This window comes from Pongo pygmaeus, chromosome 12 (genome assembly GCF_028885625.2).
Source record: "Pongo pygmaeus isolate AG05252 chromosome 12, NHGRI_mPonPyg2-v2.0_pri, whole genome shotgun sequence".
Lineage (NCBI taxonomy): Eukaryota > Metazoa > Chordata > Mammalia > Primates > Hominidae > Pongo > Pongo pygmaeus.
In genome coordinates, this window is record NC_072385.2 from 130,165,053 (window position 1) to 130,181,942 (window position 16,890).

Consider the following 16,890-nt stretch of genomic DNA (forward strand, 5'->3'; position numbering starts at 1 on the left):
AGACCAGTTCATTTAATTTCAGAAATAGGAAGAAAGATCATTTATAGGACAGGGAGTAACCCTGGCATCAAAGTCCAGCCTAAGTCCACCTAGAAAGTAAACAATCCTATCACCAATATCCACAAGGTGAATGTGCTGCTTTTTAATTCATGCTAAGGAGTATAGCCACTTCCTGTTCAAGGAAAAGATCAGGGACTTTAAAGCGATTCTTTAAATAATCTATGAAGGAGAAAGAATAATGGGAAGGCAGAAAAAATTCAATTACCTGATGAATATTTTGCTATAAGGTGTCCTGCATGAAGAAAGTCCAAGAAAGTATAAGATTATATGACCATAAATTACCTTCTGTGGCTTCAATTGTGATCACTTCTGAAAAAATTAATATGCTAAAATATCTGTTGATATGGGTTTTCCTGGCACATATGTACATGCACATATAGGTATTCCTTTGGTTGTCAATTGCAGTGTAACAAACCCCCTTCAAACTTAGAGGCATCCTACAATAATGATTTTTTTTTTTTTTTTTTTTTTGAGACAGAGTCTCACTCTGTTGCCCAGGCTAGAGTACAGTGGTGCGATCTCAGCTCACTGCAACCTCCACCACCTGGGTTCAACCGATTCTCCTGCCTCAGCCTCCCGAGTAGCTGGTGCTACAGGCACACACCACTACGCCCAGCCAATTTTTGTATTTTTAGTAGAGACAGGGTTTCGCCATGTAAGCCAGGCTGGTCCCTTAAACTCCTGACCTCAAGGGATCTGCCCACCTCAGCCTCCCAAAGTGCTGGGATTACAGGCGTGAGCCACCGCGCCCGGCCCATTTTGTTATCTTTCACAATTCTGTGTGTAGGCTGGGCTCTGCTGGGCAGCACTTTTGTTCCATGTGAGGTCAGTGGCGGTTGCAGGTACCTGGGGCTCACATGACCTGCAATGTCTGCAATGGTGGGGTCCTGTGCCTTGACCCCTGGCAGGGCCGGCTGGACACTGGAATGGCTCCCTTTCCCATGGAATCCCTGGCCCAGCAAAATCTATGAGGACTTTCCACATGGTCCCAGTGGTGCAGGTGGATTTCTTAGTTGGAGACTTGGGGCCTCTAAGAGCTCGAAGGCAGAAGCTGCCCAGACTCCTTGAGGCCTAGGCTGGGAACCTGCATAGTGGGGCTTCAGACACCTTCTACTTGTTAAAGCAAGTCTGAGTCAGTGTAGGAGGGTTCCTCCTATGCACTGATCTTCTTCCTCTGTCAAGAGTCCTTTCTGCCCAACCTGCTCATCTTGTTAACTCACCCCCACCCTCAACCATCTCAACCCCAAAGTCACTTCCTCCACGGCCTTTCTTCTTATCTTATAGACTAGGCCATCTTCGCCTCACCCCACTGCATTAATTTCAGGTTGCAATGAGACGTCTGCCTGTGCCCCCATGTGATCCTGTCTCCCTCCCCACTTTGGCCACGGGTCCATTAGAACCAAGCCCACTATATCCTCACTGCTCAGCGTCTGCAGCCTAAGAAAACCACAAGACAATTTGCAATAAATATTTGTTGACTGAGTGGATAGGAAAAGTTATATTTGGATAAAAGCGTTATCACAATAGAGTGAGTTTGTTTCATCCCCGGAGTGTGTGACTGCACTCTTCTACCTTACACACAGCATATCGTGAGTTTCATTGACTGCTGAAGAACAGTGCCTTCAAATGCAGTCACCATTCACATTTTTGGGTCCTATTCCTTCTGATCTCTGACAGCTGTACATCCTCTACTTAGAAATCCCCATAGCAGCTTATGAGCATATGAAACATGATATGCATCTCTACCCAGCTCAGAGCAGAACCCTGGTTAGGAGCTCCTATTCAATGCCTCAGGAAAGCCTCCCTCAGCCATAAATAAGACTGGTCAGGCTCTAGGTGCACAGGGAGGGAGCTGGGAAGATGGGGTTGAAATTGTCTTCAGAATAGAACTAACCCAATACAGTGATTTAAGCTCCTAATATGAGTTCTTTTCTCCTAATTTGCCATTTTCTCATTAAAAAACAAAGGCTGTGGAAAGACCTGACTTGCAGGTGCTAGCTGGGTTCTACCTAATCACACTGCTGTCAAGATTTAGATCATAGAAGCAACCCCAACTCACCAAAAACAAAAACAAAAAACAGATGCGTGCTTTTAAAAGTTAGAATTCATCTAGTGGAATGCTTTTGAGTATGACAAACTCTATGTAATATCTGAAAAAAATGGTTGTGTTATCAAGAAACAGTTTTAACCCAATTGAAAAAGAAAAGTGTGTGCCTTAGACCTATGACGCAAGCCGCTCGTGCAAGGGGCAGCCAGATGTCAGCAGTCCTGTGAGGAGGGGGCAGCCCGGGCTCCACCACTCACTAGAGGAACCCCTAGTGGGAGCACAGGAGCCTCTTACGTTTACCTGGGAGCAAGGTTGAGCCGCTCACACTTACCTGGCAGGGTTAGCATGAGGGCTGGAAACAACATGCCAGGTTCACAGCACAGTGTGTGGCTCAGAACAGGTTTGCAGCAAAGGTGAGCTATTGTTTAAACTTGCTAGCCAGTGTCACCCTGAATAACCAGCCCCACGTGTCACTTCAGCATTAACTGTCATTAAGCCTTGAGAGGAAAACATGGACAACTTTCACTTTCTTTATAAAACAAATGCAAATTAAATATTTTAGTAAGCAAATCATGGAGGACAAATAGTTTTCCCATTCCAAAAAAGACAAATATATATCTATGACAAATATAAAGAAAAACATATAGAAATGCATATATAATTTATATATACGTGTACACACACACACACACACACACACACACACATTTAGCCAGTTGAAAGAATCAGATAAAACCATTCATGGATGATATTTTTAACCATATAAAGAAATGAGAAGGCCGGGCATGGTGACACACGCCTGTAATCCCAGCACTTTGGGAGGCCGAGGTGGGAGGATCACTTGAGGTCAGGAGTTTGAGACCAGCCTGGCCAACATGGCAAAACCTCAACTCTACTAAAAATACAAAAATAGCCCAGGCACAGTGGCATGTGCCTGTAGTCTCAGCCACTCGGGAGGCTGAGGCAGGAGAATTGCTTGTACTGAGGAGGCACAGGAGGCGAGGCTGCAGTGAGCTGAGTTCATACCACTGCACTTCAGCCTGGGCAACAGAGCAAGACTCAAAAAAAATAAAAAGGAAAAAAAAAGAAATGGGAAATTGAGAGAAGGGATGTTCCTCTCAAATAGTCTTCAAAACAGGAAAAGCAGTCAACAAAATGAGGGGGGAAGAAGAGGAGATAAGGAAACATGGTGGCATCAGGTAAACTGTCAAAGTAAGGGTTCTTCAGGTTTTCTTGTGAATCTGAAGAAATTACTAGTATGTTGGTGAAAATGTGTGACAGCAGAGGAACCAACCTGAACAATGTTGTTTGTGTACTGTTTGACAACATACTATTTCAGGGGACAAAAGGGACATTTCAGCCGCATAGAATAAAACACGCTGACTGTGGCTAACTCTCCAGTCACTCCTGCTAACCCCTGAAATTTGCACTCTGCTCATGTTTCTTAGCCAGGGGACGGTGATGAGCACGTGGGGAGTGCTTCCAGGTTGTGCTCCTATAAGAAAAGGTATATAGTCTCTTGAAACCTAAAGAAACAACAGCAGGTTTATGTCTGGACAATTGGATCAATTACAAAAAAAAATTCAAAATATTAAGCTGGGGACTCTGTAAAACAGCTGACCTACACTCCTCAAAACATCAGTCATGCAAGACAAAAGAAGATGAGGAAATGTCCTACATAAAAAGAGACACGAGAGATAAGTGCACTGCACGATCATTCATCAGATTTTTTTGGTTTTGAGACACGGTCTTGCTCCATTGCCCAGGCTGGAGTGCAGTGGTACAATCTCAACTCACTGCAACCTCCAGCTCCTGGGTTCAAGCAATCCTCTCACCTCAGTCTCCTGAGAAGATGGGACTATAAGCATGCACCACCACGTCCAGCTAATTTTTGTATTTTTTGTAGAGACAGGGTTTCACCATGTTACCCAGGCTGGTCTTGAACTCCTTAAGTGATCCGCCTGCCTCAGCTTCCCAAAGTACTGGGATTACAGGTGTGAGCCATGACACCTAGCTCCCCGTTCATCTGAATTTCTAAAAGCCAGCCTTAAAGAATGTTATTGGATCAACTGGGGAAATATATTAAAGAGCTGTATTAGAACAACGTTACATTTCCTGAATGCAACAGACACAACTAATGCTCCCTCCCAAAGATGTTCAAATCCCAATCCCCCGAACCTGTGGATATGTGAGGCTGCCCGGCAAGGAGTTAAGATGTAGAGCTAATCAGCCAAGCTTCCTTAAGGTGGGCTTTGTGCCTGGGTTACCCAGGTGGCCCAATATAATCATCAGCAGCCTACAAATATGAAAGAGAGATGGAAGGGTCACAGTCAGGGTGAGATGGTGGGAGAAGTCCTTCAGCCACTGCTGGGCTTGAATATGGAAGGGGCCAGGAGCCAAGGAATGCAGGCGTCCCCCAGAAGCCAGGAAACGGGACTCTCCCCCAAGAGCCTCCAGGAAGCTGCACAGCCCAGTGAGATCCATTTCAGACTTCTGACCCCCAGAACTGTGAAATAATAAATTTGTGTTTTAAGCCATAAAGTTTGTGGCAATTTGTTAAAACAGCAACAGCAAGCTAAGAAGCTTCATCACTTTGTGACTATGTAGGAGAGTGCTCCTGCCTTAGGGAATACATATGATCCTGTTTAGAACTAAGATCCCATGCCCTCTGCAACTAACTCACAAATAGCTCAGCAAGGAAGACAAGGAGTGAGACACAAATATAATGAAATGATAGCAACCGACAAACCTGGTGAAAGGAATATGGGTGTTTATTATACTAGTAACTTTCCTGGGGGGTGGCCTAAGGTATTTCAGAATAAAAGTTTGGAGGACAAAAGGAGTAAGATTGTGAGATCATGTCAGAATTATGTGAAAAAACAGATTTTAATCAACTAGCAAAGGAAGAAACAATGGACATCTATGGTATACTTGAAGATCCTAGACCAGGATCCCCAACCCCTGGGCCGTAGACTGTACTGATCTGTGGCCTGTTAGGAACTGGGCTGCACAGCAAGAGGTGAGCACCAGGCAAGCGAGCAAAGCTTCATCTGTGTTTACAGCCGCTCCCCATTGCTCACATTACCACCCAAGCTCCACCCCCTGTCAGATCAGCAGCAGCATTACATTCTCACAGGAACATGAACCCTAATGTGAACTGCACATGCAAGGATCTAGGTTGTGCACTCGTTACGAGAATCGAATGATCTAATGATCTGTCACTGTCTCCCATCACCCTCAGATAGGACCGTCTAGTTGCAGGAAAACAAGCTCACGGCTCCCACTGATTCTATGTTGTGGTGAGTTGTATAATTATTTCATTATATATTACAATGTAATAAGAACAGAAATAAAGTTTGCAAAAAATGTAATGCGTTTGAATCACCCCCAAACCATCCCCCACCCCAGTCCGTGGAAAACTTCCACGGACTGGGTCCCTGGTGCCAAAAACATTGGGGACTCCTGTCCTAGACTACCTACTCAATAATTTCAGACCCTTTATTCAGGAAGGAGGGAAGGAGAGGAGAGGAGAGGAGGGGAAGGGGAAGGGGCAGGGGAAGGGGAAAGGGAAGGGAGGGAGGGAAGGAGGGAAGGAAAGGAGGGAAATGGCAGAGGGAGTGTCAAGGGGAGGGGGTAAAAAGTGAGTAGAAAATTCCCAGACCCCTCCACCCCAACCACCACCTCCCCAGCAGAAATCAGAGGTTTCATTCTCTGGAGAGGAACGGAAGGTCTCTGGATGGAAGCATCAGGTCGAGTTGAGGGTGGAAACATTACACAGGAAATGGACCATGTGAAAGCTGACTTAATGTCTATGCAGTTGCACTCTCTTCCCCACCGAGCACCTAGACAAACTTGGACTCTCTGTGCAGGAGAAACCTCCTCTGGAGAGTCTGATTAGATGAGAGAGAAGCCCTAACAATTCTACGACTTGGGATTTCCCTGCGAATTGGCCAGCAAGATCACCCTACAACGAAGACTCCCCATAAGCACATCACTTTCAAGCCTTGTTTTAGGGCTGTGTCTCAAATATGAATGATACTTGAGAAATAGTTTAATATGAAAGGCAGTCCAGTTGAGCATGTGGCTCACGCCTGTAATCCCAGCACTTTTGGAGGCCAAGGCGGGTGGATCACTTGAGATCAGGAGTTCAAAACCAACATAGCCAACATGATGAAACCCAACTCTACTAAAAATACAAAAATTAGCCAGGCATGATGGTGTGTGCCTGTAGTCCCAACTACTCAGGAGGCTGAGGCAGGAGAATCGCTTGAGACCGAGAGGCAGAGGCTTCAGTGGGCCAAGATAGCACCACTGCACTCCAGCCTGGGTGACAGAGCGAGACTCTGTTTCCAAAAAAAAAAGACACAGTCCAAAGTCATGCAAAACATTGAAAGCATCCCCCAAGATTTTATTAGTAATATCAGAGAACAAGAAGAGATAGTACATCCTTAAAACAGACTATGTAAGAATCTTTTTTGAAAAAAAGGAATATATAGAGAACAAATACATTTTGAGAAAAATAGCTCTGGGAAATTAATTACATGGGAGTGGAAAATTCAAAAATTCAACAGGAGAGTTGGGAGACTGTAGAAAACCCAGCAGAAGGTGTAACAGAAGAGTCCCGGGCTCCCCACGCCCCGTTTCCATGGAGACGAGCCACATTTCCACTGGTGCATTTCCACAGATTATAGTCCAAACACTCTGGCAAGGGGCTGACAAGGAGCATGTTCTAGGTAATCGGGGTCTAGACCATTGCACCAGCTTCAGTCAGTGCAAGAATCATGAGGCCACTCAGGAATCAAGTTCAGGTGAACTTGATCTGCCATTTCCCTCCTTTCCTTCCCCTTCCCCTTCCCTCCTTTCCTTCCCCCTTCCTCTTCCCCTTCCCCTCCTCTCCTCTCCTCTCCTTCCCTCCTTCCTGAATAAAGTGTCTGAAATTATTGAGTAGGTAGTCTAGGACAAGAGTCCCCAATGTTTTTGGCACCAGGGACCCAGTCCGTGGAAGTTTTCCAGGTGAGAGTAAAGTGTAAAAACCCCACCCAAGTGTGGCAGGAGGTTAGAGAAAATGCTGAAGGTGGGGCACTAGGAACTGGGCTGGAAAGTCTGTCTGAGAGGAGAGGCATCTGGGTAGCTGTGGACGTGCTGGGCATCAATGGTGTCCTCTGCAAACCCATTGAGCAGAGCAGGACACTGAGGCAGCCTGCTTATTTGGATCGCTCTTCTATCTCTCTTGGTTTCTGATCCAAGATCTAATTGTCAAAAGTCAACCTTGCTATGTGTATTTTAACACAGAAGAAAGATTGGGAATAAAAGAAATGCAGGAAAGATAAACGAGAAGAAATTTTGTTTAAAAAGCCAACATTATTGTAGACACTTTTATCCCATAGGATTAAAAAATGCAGGACTGTTTTTCAATAAAACTGCCAAATTTTCCCTTAAGGCCAGGAAATTTAAATATATTGATTAACAATCATGTCTCCATTCTAACTTCATTGCAATAAAGGACCAGGGACACAGTTGTCCTTCTCACCACATCTGCTCAAAAACTTCCTCTTTTAGTTCATGTTCAGTATTTCTACTAAGGCCTTTGGAATTGGTATTTGCCAAAAATAAAGTAGCCAGTTACTATCTTTACATTTGGAAGGCATTTCATCTTCTCAATTAGTGACAATTAATATTTTCATTTAACAAAAACCTATTGCTAGTAAGTTTTATATTCCCATTTCATAATTGTTTTTCTAACTAAAAACCATTTTAAATCTGTCAAGTTTGTAAAGAATTACAACAATGTACACATTAAGTAAAAGCTATTAGTAATTTTTCTAGTTGCGGAAGTAATCACAGTGGTAATTCAAAGCTAAAATTTGCATGGCTTCATAACCAACTCTTAAATTTCACTTATTTAACGATGTTTTCTAAGTATTCTCTCATTTCAGATGAGACCAGCGCACTCAGGATGCTATGGTCATTATGACAACATTCTGTCGTTTCAGACAGTGCCAGATGCTGACATCAAAAATGGGTACAGCTAGCAAGCTAAATTCTGAAAACTCCTCTCCAGCCCTCCGTTTTCCTAGGAAACCAGGGTGCTGGCCACAGCAGTCGCTAACGCCCCTTCGGAATTCAGCCTTCAGCAATTTTCGTCCTGCCCCTTGTGAATCTATCTGAGTTTTCTCAGTGTTAAGCTACAGAATCCCAGGGTGTGAAAAACAATTTTTCCTGGGGGTCTGATTTGCCGTAAGCAGGTCTTCAGTAAGGAGGTGAGGAGAGGGAAGGACAGAGGAGAGCTTCCTGCTGTGGGCATCCCCACACGGGCTCTGCGCCCAGCATTGCCGGACACAGCACACTCATGTGGAACACACTGATCCCCAAAATCATTCATTGCTTATCAGAAATTCATTTTTAACTGGGTGCACTATGTTTTATCTGGCAGCTGTATGTAGACCAAGATTTTCGCTGTTAGAAATGATGCTGGAACATCTGCTTCCAGCTGTGAGAAAGTAACCAGGTCCGGACCCACACCTGGGTCATTCACAGCTAGAAATCTAGGCAAAAGGCATGAAGCAAGTGCTTATGGCGTTGGACAGGCACAGGACAGTGATCCCTGAGAGAAAAGGGAAGGGGATCCCCAAAGGCACAGCCCTGAGTCCTGGAGAAGCTAGGCAGGGGCAGCTGCAGAATCTGCATATGGCCCTTGAGGCGTGGCGGAAACCAATCCAAGACCATAGGGGCAACAAGCACCAGGAGCTGTTAGCCAAACAATTTCCAGAGCTTACAGGGGGCAGAAGTTGAGTTCCAGGGGAAAGACCCCTCACCAAACCCAGTGGGTGGGCATCCAGGAGTGGTCCCAGGGAGGCCAGGCCATAGTGGCAGGTTGCCGCTTCTCCTCCACCCCTGCCGGGTTACAGCCGCTGGGCCCTGACCGCTGACCGTGGAGCACACCTGGGCCTCATTACTTGGAGGCCACCATCCACACATCCCTTTAATGCACCCAGCTCTGTGACAGTCTCCTGTTGTCAGCCATGACCTGCAAAAGAGCCACTACTGGATTGGCTCCCATGATCCTGGTGCCTTCTCACCCACACATGCCCAGTGGCCATGGTGGCTGGTGTGTCCTTGCCTGTTACAGCCACCCCAGCATGCCCACCCAGAGTCCCCTCACCCTGCTTCTCGCTGAGTGTGCAGTATGGCCGTTCTTGCGGATGGACAGCTTTTCTCCCTGTTGTGAGAAGCTGGTGTCCTTTCACCTCACGAATCTGCCTTCCCATAGGCCTTGTAGTCCCAGGGGTGAGCTGGGCAGAGCACTTCTTGTAGGCCTTGACAGCACTGTGTCCACCTCATGCTAGCAAGAATCAGCCCCTTGGCCACAGCCAGTTCTTACGTGGCTGACAAAGGTGGTCAGTCCCCAGAAAGCCAGCATCTCCCAGAGATGACTCCACAATGGGGAAGGGAGAGCACACACTTGGGGTGCACTGGTATCTGCGGAGCATTCTTAAGACCCCGTCCCTTGCCCCTGATGTCCTCCCTGTCACTGAGCTCTGAGGGTTCTACTTCCTTAGTAGCTCTTGAACCTCATCTGTAACACAGTCTGCTTTTCCTCACCTGTAACACAGCTCTCACTGGCAGCACAGCTCTCACCTACAGCACCACCTCTCACCCGCAGAACCACCTCTCACCTGAAGAACCAGCTCTCACCCGCAGAACCACCTCTCACCCGCAGAAGCAGCTCTCACCTGCAGAACCAGCTCTCACCCGCAGCACCAGCTCTCACCCGCAGAACCAGCTCTCACCCGCAGAACCAGCTCTCACCTGCAGAACCAGCTCTCACCTGCAGAACCAGTTCTCACCTGCAGAACCACCACTCACCCGCAGAACCACCTCTCACCCGCAGAACCAGCTCTCACCCGCAGAACCAGCTCTCACCCGCAGCACAGCTCTCACCCGCAGAACCACCTCTCACTCGCAGAACCAGCTCTCACCCGCAGAACCAGCTCTCACCCGCAGCACCACCTCTCACCCGCAGAACCAGCTCTCACCCGCAGAACCACCTCTCACTCGAAGAACCAGCTCTCACCCGCAGAACCACCTCTCACCCGGAGAACCAGCTTTCACCCGCAGCACCACCTCTCACCCGCAGAACCAGCTCTCACCCGCAGCACCACCTCTCACCCGCAGAACCAGCTCTCATCCGCAGAACCAGCTCTCACCCGCAGAACCACCTCTCACCTGCAGAACCAGCTCTCACCCGCAGAACCAGTTCTCACCCGCAGCACCACCTCTCACCCGCAGAACCAGCTCTCACCCGCAGAACCAGCTCTCAGCCGCAGCACAGCTCTCACCCGCAGAACCACCTCTCACCCGCAGAACCAGCTCTCACCCGCAGCACCACCTCTCACCCGCAGAACCAGCTCTCACCCGCAGCACCACCTCTCACCCGCAGAACCAGCTCTCACCCGCAGCACCACCTCTCACCCGCAGAACCAGCTCTCACCCGCAGCACCACCTCTCACCCGCAGAACCAGCTCTCACCCGCAGAACCAGCTCTCACCCGCAGAACCACCTCTCACCCGCAGAACCAGCTCTCACCCGCAGAACCAGTTCTCACCCACAGAACCACCTCTCACCCGCAGAACCAGCTCTCACCCGCAGAACCAGCTCTCACCCGCAGCACAGCTCTCACCCGCAGAACCAGCTCTCACCCACAGCACCACCTCTCACCCGCAGAACCAGCTCTCACCCGCAGAACCAGCTCTCACCCGCAGAACCACCTCTCACCCGCAGAATCACCTCTCACCCGCAGAACCAGCTCTCACCCGCAGAACCAGCTCTCACCCGCAGCACCACCTCTCACCTGCAGCACGGCTCTAACCTACAGAACTGGCTCTCACCTGGAGAACCGGCTCTCACCTGCAGCACAGCTCTCACCTACAGCACCAGCTCTCAGCTGTGCAATGCCAATGTTTCCTAAGCAGCCTTTCTCCATTTATTCTTATTCTCTTCTTCACACTGCAGTCAAAACACTAATGTGACCTTGTCATCCCTGAGTGCTTCTCTGCTGCCCCTAGAACAAGACCATGCTCATACTTAACATTGCAGAACTGACACACCCCTGGATGCCTCGGCTTCATCTGCTGCACTGCCTTCCTTCAGCCCCCATCCCACTGTGCCATCACCCAGGCCGTTTGTGCCATCAGTTCTGTCCAGATGATCTTCACTGACTGACCCCCACTCATCCTTCCCACCATTCTAAGCTCCACAGGAAGTCTTCCCAGACCCCTCCCCCAGGAGACGTTCCTAGAGCCCCACAAAGTTCTGGCCATGGTATTAGGATTCCCACACATATTTGTTTAGTTACTTGATGCATGTCTCTCTAGAATACAAACTCCACAAGGGCGGATGTTGTGTATTTTCACTTAGCACAGTGACTGACACAGAGTAGGAGTTTCATATGTATTTTGGGGAGGGAGAAAGGAAGGGAAGAGGAGGAAGATTTATGTATGAGCCTGACAATCACGTCTTACACTTCTCGTGGAAGGAGGCCCATGTGGGAGGGGAAACGGGCATGCCGAGGGGCAGGAGAGGACAAGTCAGAACTGTTGGATCAGAGACTTAGAGTGGTGGAGGAAGTGGTTTGAAATTCAAGAGATCCTAGCAAGGGTTCCGGACATGTCAGTGATTACCGGGGCACCTGTTCATCTCCACTGAGCATCTGTGATGTGCTGGGCCCTCTTCCAAGTACTTGGGATACATGAGTTTAAGAAACAAAACACAGACCCGTTCCTTTTCCTTGTGCAGCTCACACTCCAGAGGGGGCAGACCTAGCATTTTCTCACCTAAAAGATAGGAATAGGCCAGGCACTGTGGCTCACGCCTGTAATCCCAGCACTTTGGGAGGCCAAGGCGGGTGGATCATGAGGTCAAGTGATCAAGACCACCCTGGCCAACATGGTGAAACCCTGTCTCTACTAAAAATACAAAAATTAGTCAGGCGTGGTGGTGGGTGCCTGTAGTCCCAGCTACTCAGGAGGCTGAGGCAGGAGAATCACTTGAACCTGGGAGGTGAAGGTTGCAGTGAGCCAAGATCATGCCACTGCACTCCAGCCTGACAACAGAGTGATACTCCATCTCAAACAACAACAACAACAACAACAAAGACAGGAATAATCAGAATAATCATCATTTTTACGGGTCATTGTAAGGACTGCACCTGATTGTCTCCACTGGACACCTGGACACTGATCTCAACAGAGCAGGAACCAGCTCTCGCCTGCAGCACCAGCTCTCACTGGTGCCGTGGGTTCCTTCAACACACATGTCTGAGCTCCCACAATGTGCCTGGCATCACACTAAAATACTGGAGAAATACAATTAGCATGATGCCCACATGGCCCTCGTGGTGCAGAAAACAGACGCTCCACATCACTGAGTGGCTGCTCCATTCCAGGCACTCTCAAGTTGCATTGAACATTTTTTTTTCTTATTTTTTATAGAGGTGACCGAGCAATGCATGGAACATTTTTGAAGTCTTCACATACGCTAGACACTGTTTTCTCAACAATAGTCTACATTTAATCTTGACAAGAACCCTGTGAGGAAAGAACTGTCATTATTTCCATTTACAGATGGGGGACTGCACAGCTAACAGGGCTGAAACTGAGATGTAAACCCAGGCAGGCCGGCTCCGAGACCTCAAGCTAAACCAGCCACCATGCTACTTCCTCATTGGAACCTTACAGTCAGTTCCAATGCTCAGCAGATGCCTGGAATAGAGACAGTACTTAACAATGCCGAATGGACAAAATGCTATTCACAGATACATAGTCAAACCACACTACATATGTGAAAATTAAGAGTGTGAAAAATAGTTTACATCCTGTGTCTGTGCCTGCAAGAGAAGACACCTCATCCAGCCGCACCGACCTGCACTCGTCCTCTCAGCCGGCCTGCAATGTTCCCAGGGGCACATTTTTGAGTCGAACGTGCCACTGCACAGCTATTTAAAGCATTTCATTTTCATCTTAGGGTATCAATAAGACAACAAATTTGTGTTTGAAATGAAGCCAATAAAGACTTTTAGCTGAACATAGACGGATATTTGTATTTTTGAATATCATTTTTAGTTCATCTGACATATGTAGTAGAATTTGTACTTTCAAGTTAATCATCTAATTTTTTAAATAAAAAGTGAATACATAAAGTATATTTAGTATTTGACCAAAATAAATCAAAAGATTTAATGTCTGAATCTTCTACACTGTAAAATATTGAAGACAGTCTAATCTTAGAGAAGCACTCACCTTACTTCGCAGATAAGGACTCTGTCCTCTAGAGAAGTCAAGCAAGCTGTCTAAATCACACAGCTAGTTAGAGGCAGAGTTAGGACCACCACCAAAGCATTTCCTATTCAACATGTATTTATTCAGCCTATGCTATGAATCAAGAATTGTTCTAAGTACTGAGTTTCTGTATTCTTTCTAATACATTACAAACGTGCCTGTCAGAAATGTTAACAACTCCCTGGTAATATTTGACTTGGCCAATAATGATTTTTTTCATGGATTCAGCAAGCATTTTGGGGTCTTATGGGAGGTACTGAAGGGTAAATGGAGATGAAGTAAATGAGGTTTTCACCTATAAAGAGCTTTGGGTCTGGCGGGGCGGCCAGTCGTGTGCACATGCGCTGACGATGCTGCAATGCCACGGATCTCATGGGGCAGCAGAGAACATCTGGGAATCAGAGGAGAGAGAGGTTTCTTTCACCAGGAAAATCCCAGCACTGCTGGTCCAGGTGAGGCAGCACCCGAATGGACAGCACCCAGAGACCACTGAAGGACTGAAGTGTGGCAGCAGCTCTGCAGCCTGTCCCCGGGTGAGTCACAGAGAGGATGGCTGGGAGGGATGCCAGGCTATGGGAACAAGCCACAGTGAGGACAGGACAGTGGAGGCAGAACAGCGGCTCTTCCACCATGTGAACTCATGGAAGTCACTTTCTAAGCCCCAGTTTTTCTATCTATAAAATGGGCCACATAATCGAATAAACTCTGAAGCACTATCCCAATGGAACAGTTGCTATTGATCTAGCAAATGCTGAACAGGGCATTATTAGTGTTAGGGGAATGGAGATACTTTTCATCCCAAAACCAAGTTAGACCTGTGTAGTATTTGTGGGATATTCACGTATTACTGCTTCAGAGTTCTTTCCTCATCAGCATCCAGTTCAGCGTGGTAAGCCATGGGTTAGAAGCCCAGCTGCATCAGAAGAATGGGCATTTTTCCTTCCATAACTGAGCACTATGGACGGGGCTCCTGGTTTAGGGGGTGCCCATGGAAGGGAGAATCACAGGCCAGAACATAAGGGTTACATTCTAGATTCTTGCCATTTCCTTCCTGCCTGGCCTTGGGGAGTTGACTCAACCTCTCTGAAATTCAGTCTCCTCGTCTGTAAAATGGAGCTGCTTCGGATCTACCTGACGTGGTAATTTTGAGTATGGAGCAAGACAGGATGTGTAAAGTACAGCAAAGGGCCAGGCGTGCACCTGCTTAGGGGAGGTCACTAAAGTGGAGGAAACACGAATGACCTAGACATCTCACCTGGTCAGACAACAACAGCAGACATAAATGCGGAACAGCACCAATGAGGAAGAAGCACTTTTGAGGATCAAAAAAAGTCCTGTTCAATTTACAATCAGCTGGCTCCCCTGTTGTCCTCGTCATAATCACCTGCCTTTGGTAAAGGCCAGGGAGCCCAGCCCTCCAAGCTACAGTCCACAGGGGAGCCCAGCCCTCTAAGCTATAGCCCACAGGGGAGCCCAGCCCTCCAAGCTATAGCCCACAGGGGAGCCCAGCCCTCCAAGCTATAGCCCACAGGGGAGCCCAGCCCTCTAAGCTATAGGCCACAGGGGAGCCCAGCCCTCTAAGCTATAGCCCACAGTGGAGCCCAGCCCTCTAAGCTATAGCCCACAGGGGAGCCCAGCCCTCCAAGCTATAGTCCACAGGGGAGCCCAGCCCTCTAAGCTATAGCCCACAGGGGAGCCCAGCCCTCCAAGCTATAGCCCACAGGGGAGCCCAGCCCTCTAAGCTATAGGCCACAGGGGAGCCCAGCCCTCTAAGCTATAGCCCACAGGGGAGCCCAGCCCTCTAAGCTATAGCCCACAGGGGAGCCCAGCCCTCCAAGCTATAGTCCACAGGGGAGCCCAGCCCTCTAAGCTATAGCCCACAGGGAAGCCCAGCCCTTCAAGCTATAGCCCACAGGGGAGCCCAGCCGTCTAGTTTCTGGTAAACAGCCCACATCCTTGAAAAGTTCTTGCTTATGTTAGCTCTCCCATGTGGTTTTAAATCATGGAGCTTCCAAATCATTGCTAATTCTTTCCTCATTTTATATGTCAAGAAATCAAGCCAAGAAAGGCTGGGGAAGCTGAGATCCCACAGTGGCTGGTGGTGGAGCTATTGGGCTCACAGACCTGCCTTCCAAAGCTTGTTATAGACTAATTGCTGGGGTGAAGCTGGAGCTGAAGCCCTGGGCGACTGTGCTTGGACTCCCAGTCCGAGAATAACCCCTGTACTCAGGACGCAGCCACAGTAATGGCTGTGGGGAAGTGGATGGGGAGGATCCTAGAGATGAAGGGCCCCCGAATAGCAACACCATAAGATTTGAGGACTCCTGCCACCTCCACCCCAAGTCACCCAGCAACCCTGAGCTCTGTGAATGGGGGCTCACTCTTGAGTGGCATTAATTCGTATGGCAAATGCCCAGGAACTTCAAACAGATGAGCCTGGCATTAAGAACGCATGGCTGAGTGTGACCTCCACCAGACACCCTATCATGCTGCAAACCAGAGGAAAAATAGGAATAAAATATTAGGGGTGAGGAGGGTTAAAATGATTATCCTGCCAAACATTATCATATTTGATGACGGTATGGCACACTGTCCTTAGCACTTTACTTACATAACCTCAGTTGATTCTCACAGCAGCCATGACAGATACACTCTCCCCAGTTCCTCCCCCTCTACAGACATGGGAACTCAGAGTGCCTTCTGTGTGCTGGGTGTGATACATGCTCCACTTTGTCTGTGGTGGAACATTTCAGGAGGGTCATTGCCAAATAATGAGTGTGAAAATTAAATGAGAAAATGTGTCTACAGCGATTTCAGCACTGTGCTATAACGCCATCTCCAAAGTGTTCACTATTACTCGGTGCTCATTTTAAGTATGACTCCAAAGCAATCACCAATAGGTCCTGATTAATTTCAAAATTATTTCCAAATTTTGAAATTATGTAAATACAAAAAGATCATAATCTGAGAAGCAAAGAATATGGGGCCTGGGCAATTTAGAGACTTCTAATAGGTCAGACATGGTGAGGGCTTTTTTTAGCAGTCATTCAGGAGGGAGGGAGACAGGAAATCAAGAGCCCATGAACAAGCAGGCCAGCAGATTTCTTCTGGCTGAGCGCTGAGCAGCCCCCAGGGGCAGGGCTGCGTCTCTTGAGTGCACAGCAGGAGTGCACATCCTCCTGCACACTGTGCCTGGCACACAGCGAATGGCCCCAGGTATGTGGAGAGTAAAGAAAAAGGCAGATAGTTTCAAATAGATCCTTGCTGTGAACTCCAGGGAGCTGCCAGAACTTCCCGTCCACAATAATTACTATAAAGCCCCAGAAAACAATCATACTTAGTTTCGCTCAAAAACAATAGGAATGAAAAAGAAACTGCTAGACGACACCAGTGGACAAGTGTTGCCAGCACCGATGATACGCAGTGACTTTCCGCCAGGTTTGTAAT